The sequence below is a fragment of the Adiantum capillus-veneris genome, chromosome 5, assembly GCF_014529385.1.
Source record: "Adiantum capillus-veneris isolate H3 chromosome 5, ASM1452938v2, whole genome shotgun sequence".
Taxonomy (NCBI): Eukaryota; Viridiplantae; Streptophyta; class Polypodiopsida; order Polypodiales; family Pteridaceae; genus Adiantum; species Adiantum capillus-veneris.
In genome coordinates this window covers 62554452-62568393 of record NC_140935.1, presented here as the reverse complement: position 1 = coordinate 62568393, position 13942 = coordinate 62554452, and the positions used below count along the sequence as shown (strand labels likewise).

At 45.3% G+C, this 13942-nt stretch overlaps 1 pseudogene across 1 annotated transcript in view; it reads right to left on the bottom strand.

Moving 5' to 3' along the window:
* Nucleotides 1-608: 608 nt before the first annotated feature.
* The window catches only part of LOC147457411 (uncharacterized), a 28108-nt pseudogene continuing 14774 nt past the window's right edge, over nt 609-13942 (bottom strand). The window contains exons 2-4 of the transcript XR_015188281.1: nt 1761-2088; nt 1521-1682; nt 609-1423 (exon numbers count right to left, since the gene is read on the bottom strand). The product of XR_015188281.1 is annotated as an uncharacterized LOC147457411 (transcript). The remainder of the gene's footprint in view (nt 1424-1520; nt 1683-1760; nt 2089-13942) is intronic.

The following is a 13942-nucleotide window of genomic DNA, read 5'->3' as shown; positions in this document are numbered from 1 at the left end:
ATCTGAGTGCTAACGTGGCATCCTACAAAACACGGTGCGAGGGACCTGTACAGATAGGCTAATGACGTGGCAGACATTGACCCTTTGCTATTTTTGACAATCCTTTGTTTTTGGGCAGTCCCTAGGGCTTTTCCAATTTGTACCAGTGTCCTGAAAGGCTAACCCTAGCTTTTCAGGGCTCTTAGGAAGTATAAAAAGAACCCTTGCCCCCACTCTCCGACATCAATCAATCAGAAGAGCATGTGGAGCCTCTGCAGAAGTCATCTCTCGCAAGAAAAGCGACCGAGCCATAGTCTCGCATAGCCCTTCTCCTATGCGGAGACTCTGTCGGACTAGTGCGAGACAAGTATACAATTTTGCAAGGTGGAACCAAACGTAAAATACTGTACGTATTCGGTACGTAAGGTACCCAGTCCTGTATAGATTGAGGTTTAAAGTACGTAAAAATACGCACTATTGGTAAAAAACCCTTAAAAATTAGGAAAAACATTTGAAATTTCACAAAAGAAGCCCACAAATATATAAACTATCAATCTATATGGCTAAATGAAAAGGCCTACCTGCATTAAACATCAATCAAGTGACCTACCATGGTCCATATACAAACATGGGACACAATACCCGATTTCAGTAATAGTATGACAGACTCGATACCATAATCTCAAAAGCAACATAGCATTGTAAGGTAAGAGACAATGTACATCAATGATCATACAAGGGTGAAGATCCAAAGATTGACTAATGATGATTAAAATACTGCAAATACAAAACTCAACACTACAATCATCCCGGCATGAAAATGGCATATCAATCATGACCAATGAGAATGACATAGCAATCATGACCAATGTCTGATGCCAACTACAAAAGCTCATAAACTAGCAAGGTGCAAATGCCAAAAGTTAAAACTAATACATAGCATGAATAATACTAGAAAAAACCCAATGGAGTCCTCAGTCAAGAGACTCAAGTCTCTCTCTCCCAAGACAACTACTTAGAACTCATCATCGGATGAAGATGAGCTCTCTGCAGAGGAGAGAATGTCTCCATGTGACAAGACATTGCCCTCGTCGTCGTACTCTGGCTCCACAACCATAGACACCTGTGGCTACTCTGCAACATCCTCAAGATCCTCCTCCTCTGTGGCGTGAATGAGACGAACCGCCTCATTTGCACGTACTTGTGCTTTGCGGACAGGAAGCTTTCCTTTGCGAATGCTCTCACGTCGTGCAATATCTGGATCTGGAGCTCGCTCTTGGAGTGGAATGTTGTATGCCCGTGCTCGCGATCTGGTCACTCATCGATCCACACTCTCCAACTCTCTATGAAGTAGTCGAAGAATCTCCTCCTGCTCATCTCTCGTCTGCTGCTCAATGTTCTCTATAGTGGAATCAGGCACCATCTTAACCTGCGTGGGATCTACCTGCTCATAGAAAAAACCGAACATACGTTACAAAGAGTTCGATCATATCATCATAAGTAAAATCGACGAGTTAACAAAACCACATATTTAATATTACCTGCTTTGGTGTCCCCAAAGCATGGTAGGCTCGCACAAGCTTCATGTTGGCTCTACAGTAAACCAACCTCTCTAGTTGCGCAGTGCTTAGCCTATTGCGTATTTTGGTGTGGATCAATGAGTAGGCACTCCAGTTGCGCTCACAAGCACCCGCAGAGCAATCCTTCAATTGGGAAATTACAATGATTTAGGGTTTAGTATTTACTTGCAAAAGTGGCAATGGTTTAGGTTTCGTATTTACCTGCGAAAGTGGGCGTAATGCAAGATCCGTAAGCTTGGGAAGACCCTGTCTTCCATAGCTCTGCCACCAAGTCAAAGGAAACTTGGTGGCCTCCTGTCTCAGTGCCACAGGCCGCACAAAGGAAGGACCTAAGCTGTTGATAAGCTCGTCATCTCAGCATCAATCTCCAGTTGTGTGTCCTCGTCATACCTCAACGAGATGTATGAATCGCGTAGTGCAAGCAAATCTCTATCATGGAATAGTTCTGGCTTTTTGTAGAGAGGATGGAGACATGCAGCGGCTCATGAACGTCCACCGACTCTCCACAATAGCTAGTATGTCATCTCGTCTGCACACATCCATCAAAAAAGAAGCATCTCAGTGTAGCAGGTCCGAGCTATCTAAAAAAAAACAATTGCCAACAATTGTCAATGATGCAATCAAGGAAACATACCGCTACTGAGACAAAGAAGGACACTCTCTAATGTGGCTCTTCATCTGCAAGAATAGATGGTAAACCAGCCCTAGTGTGGACCCCTCCATATCCGTGACACGCAGCAACACGTGAACAGGCTGCAAAGCCACTGTGAGAGACAGCACCTCTGTCCAAAAGCTCTCATCAAGAACACGCCTCTGGATGTACTTAGTGTTCTCCTACTGGGAATTGTGCATGTCTCTCCATTTGGGATCCACCACTGTTTGCATCAGGGAATCCCTTAGCTTGAAGAGCCTATGGAGCACCAAATACATATAGGAAAACCTGGTTTTTGAAGGCCGTACCATATCCAACTGGCTGTGGCTCCTAAAGCTGGCAAGTGCTTGGTGCTTCTTGCGGAAGAAAGTGGTGATCTTTGTTGCATCAGACACAATAGGCAGCACCCAAGGGAGTTTCCCTATCCCCTCCATGAGTAAATCAAGGCAATGTGCAGCACAAGGGGTCCAAACTATGGATGGAAACTCTGCTGAAATCAAGTCACCCATTGCTTTGCAATTTGATGCATTATCAGTGACAACCTGTACCACATTCTCTGCGCCAACGTCTCTAATGGCATGCCGAATGTGCGTGTAAATGAACTGACCTGTGATATGTTCCCCTGCCTTCCCTGCATCCACGGCTCGCAAAAAATATGTGCCAAGGCAAGATGACACAAGAATGTTGATGATGTGTCGTCGACGTATGTCACTCCAACCATCTGAAATGATTGTGCACCCAAATTGTTTCCATCCTGCCTTCACTGGAACCAAAGCCCTGTCAATCAAAGCCTTTTGCTCATCAAGCATTGTCGTGCGCATTTTCTTGTACTCTAAGCCAGTCCATGTATCGGTGGGACCAACCTGAGCAATAGCCTTCACCATCCTTTTCCATTGGTCAGTCCTCAATACATTGAAGGAGATGTTGCACTCAATAAGAGTGCGAGCAATCTCCATCTCCGCCACCTTTTGTCGCTCCTTGATCCAAGATTGAGTATGCACACGCGAGGGCAAGGTGGTCTGCCTAGGCCCTGTGACATCCTCCGTATCATTAACATCCTCAGAAAACACATCCTCAACATCTTGCATGACACGAGCCCTCTTCGTGTTAGACTGAGCCTGTGCACTAGGTTCACTACTTCCCACCGTTTGATCTTGAGTGTTCGTCTCCCCAAGGTCTCCGAGAAGGGCATCATGAAGAGCATCTTGTGTAGATTGTTTTCCCCTACCTTTGTTTACTCCTGCCATTGCTGGAAATTTTTCTGCAATCAGTTGATCTTTTACAGCAGGCGGCACCTTCTTGCATGCTCCACAATTGGCTGTACATCCTATTGCCGTCAAGTGTCTGACGACACGAGTGACCGTACTGGTCTTCTGCATCCCACAATACTTGCATTGCCAACGTCGTGTACCTGATCCGGATTGCCCTGGAGTCTTCACAATCTCAATGACATTAGTGTGAATGTTCCAGAGGGGGTTGGCTTCGCGAGGCATGGTGTTTTCTTTGCAAGAAAGGCGCTCACAGACCTGCTCTGCACTTGCTCTGCAACTTTTACAGAAGCGCACACTCTCTGTAAAGAGCTTTACTGAAAAAATAAAACGCTACCCTATCGCTGCAACGGACGCCACACGCGCTGGCCAAATTTTTTTAAAAAAAAATACTGCACCGTACGGATGCAATCCGTACGGTACGGATCCGTACAGTACGGACGTACCGTACGGATGTCATCCATACGTACGTACGGTACTACCTTGCAATTTTGTGTATAGTTTTCTTGCTTTTACTTGTTTTCTTTGCAGGAAAGATCTCTCTCATTATATGAGAGTAGGGGCAATAGAAAGCTTCGGCCTCTGCTCTAGAGATTCCACGGCAGGAATCAAGTGTAGCTTTGCAGAGAGTGTTTCCACTCTGGCACCGGAAGAGGGGAGTTGAAACTCTTGGGATTCTAATTGTATCCTTCAGGAGAGTGTTTCACTCTGGCACCGGAATAGGAGAGCGGACGCTCTCGAGATCCAAGATCAGGAAAGCGATCACTTTCCTAAGAAGGAGTGATCTCCCAAGTTTCCATCAAGAAAAGAGAAGATAGAACTGAGCATGGGAATAGTGCCCCACCTTTGGTTCATGTGCTTGTAAAAGAGTTCTCCTTGGAATAAAGATTACTCTTTAAGCGGGGGGGGGGGGGGAGAGCCCATCTTCTAGCTCCCAACGCTGTGTCAATTCTCTCTCTCTCTCTCTCTCTCTCTCTCTCTCTCTCTCTCTCTCTCTCTCTCTCTCTCTCTCTCTCTCTCTCTCTCTCTCTCACTTTGTATCAGATACATCGCATTGTAACTTCCTGGTCTCATAGGTCACTTTGGCCTTTTGAAGACGTTAATATAACATTTCATTTCTCTCTCTCTCTCTCTCTCTCTCTCTCTCTCTCTCTCTCTCTCTCTCTCTCTCTCTCTCTCAAGAATATTATCTTTCTATCTATTTATGCTAAGATCACTCTTTGTAATTGTGAAAGCACCCTCAATGAGGTGCAACATGGCTAAGAGAACTTTCTAAAATATTGTCTTTTCAACTAGTTCAAAGTGTAAGTTAAATAGTGCAATCAAGAATAGATAGTAATAGCATGTGTCTTCCCATCGTACTTATTGAATTGGATCTTCTCGGGCATGGAAACCATTGAAGAAGGCTGTGCTCGGGCCATAGACTCCTCTATGGTGGTAGCAAGTGGCTCGTAGTCGGTTGTTCTTGGAGATTCCGGTGATCCGTGAGGATGACAATCAATTCGTGCATTGCTTGGTTGTCGGCCTTGCAGGTTGTTTCTATCGCCCCCAATCTCTTCCATTCCAATTGTTGCCGCTTTTCTTCCCTTTCAACTGCCTCCTGCTGCTCTTCCCGACACATCTCCTCAAGACGTATCAAATCACGTTCCAATCGTTGCGCCATTTCTTGGTGCGTCATCATATCCATCATCATTTTCATGACGGCTTCCATGGGAGAGGGTGGGTGGGTGGGGGTATGGAATTTGGAGAGGTATTTGATGGAGGGGGTTGAGAGGTTTCACCTTTAGATCGCTCCGATGAATCAATCCTGCTACGATGGGTCACAACCATGCATATATTCCTCTTAATTGTGAGAGGGGGATACAACTCACGCCAAGATCAGCTCTCTCGCGGGCACACCACAAACTGACCTTGCGTACACAATGTCTGCTTTCTTCCACGCTCGAGGCGCACTGTCTTTCCGCAAGTGCAAGACCTGCCCTTCCAAGAGTGGGAGAGATACCTGCAGGAGACCTAATGCACCAACTCAAACACGAGAAAAATTTGAACGGGATTAGTGAATTTTTTTTAAGGCCAAAGCTCTAATACCAATGTCAGGCGCAACGGAGAAGATAGCTGACAAGATCTAGCTTTATGCTCTTCACCAATCCTTGGATCCTTTTTATTTGTGCAATGGGGGGAGATGTTATGAGAGAATTAGAGAAGATGTGCACAAGAATTGTGTATGTGTGTGGGAGATCGAGAGAGACAATAACACCCGATGGGGTCCCAACCAGCCCTCTTGAGGGCCCTCCACACCGTTGCTGATGTGGTATTTGCTTTCTATTGCAATGATGGAATGTGCACAAAGATACCTGTATGTATGACTCTCTAGACTTTGAGAATGGGGAAGATGGCACTGGTAACTTTCCGTGAAGGAGCACCTCCAGGGCCCATATGAATGGCGGAGGCAACAACTAGATGGACAGGCCGGGAATGGCACTAACGGGGAAGTGCCGGGCTGAAGTGGCTTCACCGATAGCCAAGGTAAACCTGGCTGAAAACAGGCCTGATTTGGATGAGGGAATGGCTCCATAGGGTGATGGAGGAGAGGCTAAAAACAGGCCTGAATTCTGACCTGAATTGGAGAGGATTGAATGGTTCAAGAATGGGGCAGAAGATGGGGGATAGGGGGTATTGGAGATGGGCTGAGAACAGCCAGAACCGAAAACGCAGCCAACAGGCTACGTTGGGGGAAGGGGAGAAGTGCGCTACCTGTAGGGAACAGCTCGTAGCCATCAGCCCTCCTCCATGCCATGGTTCGCAAGGCCTCTCCCAAATGCAATCTAGGTGCGTGGCTGGAAAACGCCCGCAATTCTCTCTTCTCTATGATATGCCCAAGGCTCTAGTCTTCAATTGGATTGGTAGCAGCTTAATATTCCACCCTCCTAATTTTTAACCCCTTTAATTAGGCCGCTTAAATGGTGCACAAATCACATTTGGCCCCTTATACTTTTCACGGACCTTAGGATGAGAAGGAAGCTGTTTTTTGCATCCAGCAGTTTGATACAGCTTTCTCAAGAGGCGACTTTACAAAAGCCTCTAAGATTAGGAAGATTGCCTCTTTCTTGAAGGGGGCTGCTCAGTCTTGGTGGTTCACTTTGTTGCTTAATGGACAGGCGCCACACACTTGGCTAGAATTCAAACGTTTGTTTGCCTCTATTTGGTGACTGCAAAGTCCGAAGCAGAGATTATTCTGATTGCGGATCCTGGAATGTGGATCCTTGTGTGGATTGTGGCTGCGGATTCTGGGAGCAGGGTCCAATGTAGATGCATTTCGGGACTGCTACACTGATGCCGAATGTGGAAGCGAACTCCAAGTGGGGGGTCCAATGCAGGGTTGATTGAGGAAACGCAAGGGCGTTTCTGAACTGCAGGTTGCGCGGAGTGCGATACCTAAGCATGAGTTCTCCACGATGAGGGAAAAACGCACAATGCTTTGACTACTTTGATGGATCATGCTAAAATGCGTAGGCTAAGGGTTCTTTTACAGGAATGAAAGTCAATTGCCCGACCCGACTTTGGCATTTGTTGGCAAATCCGACTTTAACGTTTTTTGCCTAAAAATTGAAAATGCTCTAACTTGCTCGTCCCGACTCAGAATTGAGTTCCGGAACCTGCATCTGAATGCACATGCTACGTAGCTCACTTGGAGACACTCCCATGTGCCCTGCGACAATGTCGGAAAAACCCTAAAAATGCATATGCGTGCTAACTGCTCTGCGGTGTTCACGTAAGTGCACCAAATATGCGGTTGCTATGACGTGTCACTGGGTATCACCACCACATGACATTCTCTCCTACTTAAATTGGCGAGGTAGACGCATGGCGTCCAAGTAATCCGTCAACAACTGTGGAAATTCCAAAAAGAATTCTAGATCCAACCAAATTGCTTCATGTGTCCCTCGATCTCGGAATTTGGTGAGAAATTGTCTCTATCTCCTTCTTGATTCATGCTTCTATCGATGAAGAAAAATTTTCTCCGATTCAATGACTTCTGCCTCGTGTAAAACTTCTCGCTGCTGCTCATCGGGCACATCTTGAAGGGTTGGACCAACATATGGCTTCAACCATGACACATGAAAGACATTGTGCATCATCCATGATGGAGGAAGCCTTAACTGAAATTAAACTTCATTGATTTTCTTTGATTATGGGAAAGGGTTTGAAGCTACGGAAAGACAATTTTGGGCATCTCTTGCTCACTTGCTTCAATCTTTGCTTCATAATCCAAAGATACACCCAATCCCCTGTTTTATAAGCTACTTTCCTCCGAGATTTGTTGGCTTGACAAGTGTAGGCCTCCTGAGCTTTGGCAATCCTGTCCTTGACAGACTCCACAATCTCTAAATAAGACTCAACCATGCGATTGGCCTCAATGGATGGAGAGATTATTCTGGTCAAAAGAGAAGAGAACCTCTTTCCGAAAGCTGCTTCATCCGATACTTGAGGAATAAGTATCATTCAAGATTGCTTATACCAATGGCAAATGATGTTCCCATCAGTTCTGTTGATCATGGGAGTAGGTTTGAGTACATCAAAGGCCAGTTGATTGTAGATCTCTGTGTGTCCATCGGTCTGTGGGTGAAATGCACTCGAAACTACAACCGGGTACTAAAGCTATCAAAAAGTGCCTTTCAAAAATGGGAAATAAACTTGGCGTCCCGATCCGAGGTGATAGTCTTGGGCAATCCATCAATGGGATACCAAATCTGAATGAAGAGTCAAGCAACGTCTTCTGTTGAAGATGTATGCTTGCAAGGGACCAGCATGACAAACTTACTGAATCGATCCACAATGGTGAAGCATATAGTGTTCTTGCTAGGATGTGAGGCTCAAGTCCATGGAGATGGTTTGGAAAGGACCATTAGAAATGGGTAAAGATTGAAGAAGTCCTGCTGGTTTCTAATGCGAACTCTTGCTGGTTTCTGACGCGAACTCTTGACCTTCTGGCAAACTCGACACTTTTGGACATAGTCGTATACATCCTTCCTCAATTTAGACCAAAAGAATGACCTCTCAAGCTTCTCCAAAGTACTGTTGATACCTCGATGACCCCCAACAAGTGATTCTTGAGCATCATAAAGGAGAGCTTGTCTTTGTCCTGCTGTGATGCAGAGTCGACTCTTGTATAAGAGCCAACCATCCTGAAGCTGTAATGACCTGACTCTCCTGCCAAGGCCAAATTGTACGGAGTACTAAACTCAATAAAGTTGGGATACTCCGCTTTCATGCTATCCAAGTCCATGCCCTGAATCTCCAAGATTGTGGCTGGCTAGATGGCCTCTACTATGCCGGACTTTTGGCTAAGAGCATCTGGAATTGGGTTGTGCTTGCGGGGCACATACTCTATCATGCCATTGAATTGCTAGAAGATCTGGCTCCATCTGGCTTGATGATCGCTCCAATCGACACTAGGTGTGGTCTGAAGCCATTTGAGAACTTGATGGTCTGTTTTAATTGTGAACTCTCTACCATAAAGAAAGTGCTTCCAATGTTTGAGAGCCGAAATGATTGCGAAAAATTCCTTGTCATAAACCTAATAGTTGCGTTGGGCACTATCCAACTTCTTGCTGAGATAGGCCATGGGTCGTAACTCATGCTGCAAAACTGCACCAATGGCTATATTACTAGCATCGATGATGACTTCGAAAGGTTTTCCCCAAGAGACAAGCTTTAAGATCGGGGCTTTGGATGCCAATTTCTGAAGTGTGCAAAAAGCCTCCAAAGACCCTCCCTCAAGCTACCAGCGTGGGCAACTATGGGCCATATGGACGAAACTAAGGACTCTTTGGGCCTTATGGGCAATTAGGAGGATATACTGGCCAGATGGTCAACATCTACGGGATGCAGCAAAACTTGCAAGGTCAGGTTTCCAGAGTACCACCAACTGGAGTTGCTGGAGCTACGACTACATGCATGGCGCCTGTGTTTGGATAGACTTTTGGGACAGAGGGGACCACTCTCCTCAACCCCAACACATACGACCAGCTCACACCAATGGGAGCTCAGAAGGACGACAAAGAAGGGGGCCAATCGGTAAAGTTTGATACCTTTTATGGCCCACAAGATGAAAGCAAAGCTTTGGCTTTTATTCAGCAGTTTGATGCAGCATTCTCCGGAGGCAACTTCATTGAAGCTTCTAAGATAAACAAGGGACATGCCAAAGATGGTTACAATCTTTTGACTGGTCATTTGACTTTTACCAAAGAACTACAAATCGCTAGATCTAATCCTACAACAACATTGTTCATACATCGACTGGGAAGGCTCCATTTGAGATAGTTGAGGGTGGCAAGAAGGTTCCACCTGTCTTGGCTACTAAAGACAAGATTTTCCAAGTAGATCACTTTGTACAAGATATGGACACTGCTTTGGCTAAGGTCAAGGAGGCTTTGCAGAATTTTCAGGATAGGCACAAGAAAGCAGCAGACAAGCATCGGCGCGACTTGTAGTTGAAGGAAGGAGACTAGGTGCTTCTTAGATTTGAGAAGGCCAGACTTAGGAAAATGAAGGGCAAAGAGCAGCTTTATCCCAAGTTGAGTGTGTGATACTATGGTCCTTTCTAGATTTTAGAGAAAACCAGTAATTTATCCTTCAGACTGAAGTTGCCAGATCATTGGAGGATTCACAATGCGTTTCATGTGAGTCTACTAAGGCCTTTCAAGGGTGAGGTGCCAGAGGATAAGTTGCCAAAGGAGCGACCAGAGGTTGAGGAAATAGAGGAAATTCTTCAGCCTGAGCAGATCCTAGCGCATAAGGAGAGAATGGTAAAAGGTAAGCTGGTCTGCAGATACTTGGTCAAGTTTAGAACTATCTTGCTCTTGATGCAAACTGGATGGAGGAGGAGGAGGACTAGGCAGATACTCCTCAGTTGATAGAGCTTTACCTTGAGGATGTTGGTATTGGCAGCAGCTAATACAAAAGTGGACAGAGTTTGCCGCAACGTTGAGTCTGTGTGTATAGTACTACACGAGAGCGGAGCATCTCCACTCCTTTGTCAACAGATCAACATGGATTTTGGATAGCATCAGTCGGCATGGTCTGAGGACGTGTCGAGGGTACATGGTGATGCTGTACTCGATGGTCATGTACATGTAAAAGAATGGATATCCTGATAACGAAATTGATGTACTCTTTTAGTTTATGTAAGATGTGATGACTGTAGGCATTACTGATACCCTATTCTCATTTGATATCTCGATAGGATGATGATACTGCTATGGGATTATGTGTGTTATGTTTATGTCTGAGGCCTCGACATGGGCTAGGATATGAATATAACTGTGAAATACAATGGGGATTATGTTGCATTTAGGGTCTGTAGACATCTAGAGATATTAACTATTGGGGTTTTGTATGATGTGAATATGGTTTGCATCTATAGTTCATAGACATTTGCAAGTCTTGGCCAGTGAGTTTTTGTGTGAAGATGTGGACAAGGATGGTATAAATTCTGGTATATTTTGGTGGGTTTTCCTCTCTTTGAGGTTTCCCACAGATAGCTAAATCAAATTGATTTACAAAAAAAAATAAAAAATCCTGGTATATTGTGTTTGAATGCATGCTCTGTGGTTTGTGTAACCATATGTGATACTGTCTTGTGTTGATAGTGATTGAGCATGATGTTACTGTCAGATCTGTTGTTGATTTGGTTTTAGGTGTAATCGAGGACGATTACTGTTCTTCTAGGAGGGGGGGTATGTCACAAAGTGATGACGTGGCAACAACCCATAATTGAAGGACTTTTTCACTGCTGAAAGCCTGGCCAATAACAGTGATGATGTGGCATCCCGTAAAACGCGCTGCAAATCCCACCGCAAATTGCAGGCTTGTCCGTACAGCCTGCCGAGGTGGCATCTGCGAGAGGTTCTGGAGCTTTTGGATGGAGGAAAAGCGGGAGCCAGCTTTTGGAGCTTTTGGGGGCCTCTGCCCTAGCTTTTCAGGGCAGGGCCAGAGAGTATAAATAAGGGGCCTGCGTGCCTATCTGGGTCAGTTTGAGGACGCCGTGTGTACAATCAGAGCTCCCCTATGAACCACGAGCGTGGCACATCCGAGAGTTGTATCACTTGTTTTAAAATACCCGTTGGGGGCACTCGTCTTGAGGGCCAACACTTCTCGAGGAGGAACTCCGCCTCCTCTGTGTCATTGAGTACCTGTGAGTTTGAAGTGTGTATGTGGTTTACTTGCTACTGTTAAACTTGTGGGCTGATTTTCCAGTGGTTTTACCGCATTGCCACGTGTGTGATCCGATTACATTGGGTTCTTCCCTTCAGCCACTACTCTCTTGGCTAATAGAAAAACTAACGTTTGATTTGTGTTCATCATTAAGCTTTTATTGCATCACAATTAGTGTGGCTCTCTTGACTTTTACCTCTATTTAGCACTACCAATAATACTCTCCTCTTGGTTGATTCATTGTATGCATTAGAAGGCCTCTGCAAGAGCTTTCCATAGAACCCTTAAGCTCTGCAATACGATTTGATTAGCCCCTAAACACTTCACTAACTTTAGGTGTATGTGTGTGTGTGTTTACATTGCCCGGCTAAGGATAAGTCTTAATTTTGGGGAACTCTTACACAACAAGGCTTGGAGCCCACGTGGTTAGCTTGCCTTATATAGGGCATTGGGTGTGTGGCGTGCGGGTTCGAGCCGAATTCTGCGCACTAACTTTTCAAAACTATTTGCTAGAGCGCAAAATACGAGCAGTCTGCTGCGCTTCTGCATCTTCGGTCCATTACCTTGTCACCACCATTTTCTATGCCGTCATACCCCTCACCGGCCCTCTGCATCCAACCCCCTCAGTCACCCCAATCAAGTCTGCTTCAAATAGCTCACCACAAGCCTATCCGAATCCAAACCTGTCGCCTGCGTTCTCCTCTGCCATCCCGCTCCTGCACTCTGTCCAACCTTTGCCTTTATCATCGGCCCCAAACAACCCGACCCTTCTAGTTTGACCCCTGCCTCCACTTCAATCACCCTCCTTGGCTTCACCTCTGCTTATTCCCCGCATCCCTGCTCAGCCCGCCTCACCATTCCCCACGTTCTCTGCATCCCTTGTCGACTTTTGTAATCCAAAGCGCCATTATGTGCACGCGCGCGTGCGTGCACACACACACCCACACAATTAGCCCCATTTCCCATGAGCACATATCACTGCAACACTTCGTGCCAAAAGAAAATAAATAAACTTATAGGCCATATTTGAGCAAAGCATTGTATTGGGCTATTAAAACCACTTGCTGTGATGATTTTATGTGCTAGATTGCCTTTTCTTAAAATCAATATTGAGAAATCTTGAGGGGATTGTAATTCCAAGCTAAAAGTGGAGTGTATGTAATCTTCATTAATAAAGATAATTTGATCTTAATTGTGTGCTTGTGAGGAGTTTAGACACTAGCTTAAGGAAATTATCCTAAGCTAAGACCACTCCAAGGCATCATGAAAATTGGAAAAAGAAGAGATTGCACTTCAAGGGGAGGAAATTTAGACATGTTTTAAATTTTTTGCATTGCATTAAATAAAGACAGCAAGGAATGCTACACGAAGGAAAAAGGCCAAACAGCAAGAGATCAGTGAAAAAGAAGAAGAAGAAGAAGCAATAGCCGAAGATAGCAAGAGCTGCACCGACGAACTTTGAAGACTTTATTTTTATTCGCTTGTCCTTAGTGGATCTTGACATCCTGTGTGGATACTGTATTGGTCTTCATTGTATTTTTTGTCTAGTCCTAAAGCCCAAGGGGGGGATTGTTAGGAATGTGTTTTGTCCTAGACCCAAAGGTGGGAATGATCTCTAGCCTATGTGGATGGCCTTTTGACCTCATCGCTTATGTCAACCAAAGGCTTAGCTCATGGCTATAAATTGAGCATCATTGTAGTCTCTTTCATTGTGAAAGTGACTGGGGTTGACACACCTTCGAGGATGAAGAATGTGGAGAATTTGCTATCTATTATTGAAACATGAGTAGCAAACCAAGGATTCTTAAACAGCATGTTGCAACCTGTGAGGGGTGCAACAAGGAAATCCTGTTGAAATGTTGTCTATTGAACTGAAAATTGTGCTTGAGTTGCCTTTTCTGTGCTCTGTGGTCAATGCCGAGTGTGAATCCATCGACATCCAACACATAGGGCTGCGGCGGCTAGCTTTGGAGATCCTTTGTATTACCTATGTCGAAGAGAATCGTGAAGCTATGGCCCTTGGCAGAGCCATAGGCGTGCAATAACCCCAAGGGTGTGGGGTCGCCCTCCTGCTTATCTTCGAGCAAAACTTGGGGTTGCCAAAGACTTGGTACAAGATGTACCCCTGATATAGTACTCGGGGTTGTTGGGATCGTCGTGGGTGGAGTTGATGCGACAATGGAAATAGAGGCCTGTTGTTTTCCCTTCCACTTCACGTAATCCTGCTTCCAATGTCCTTTGGCACC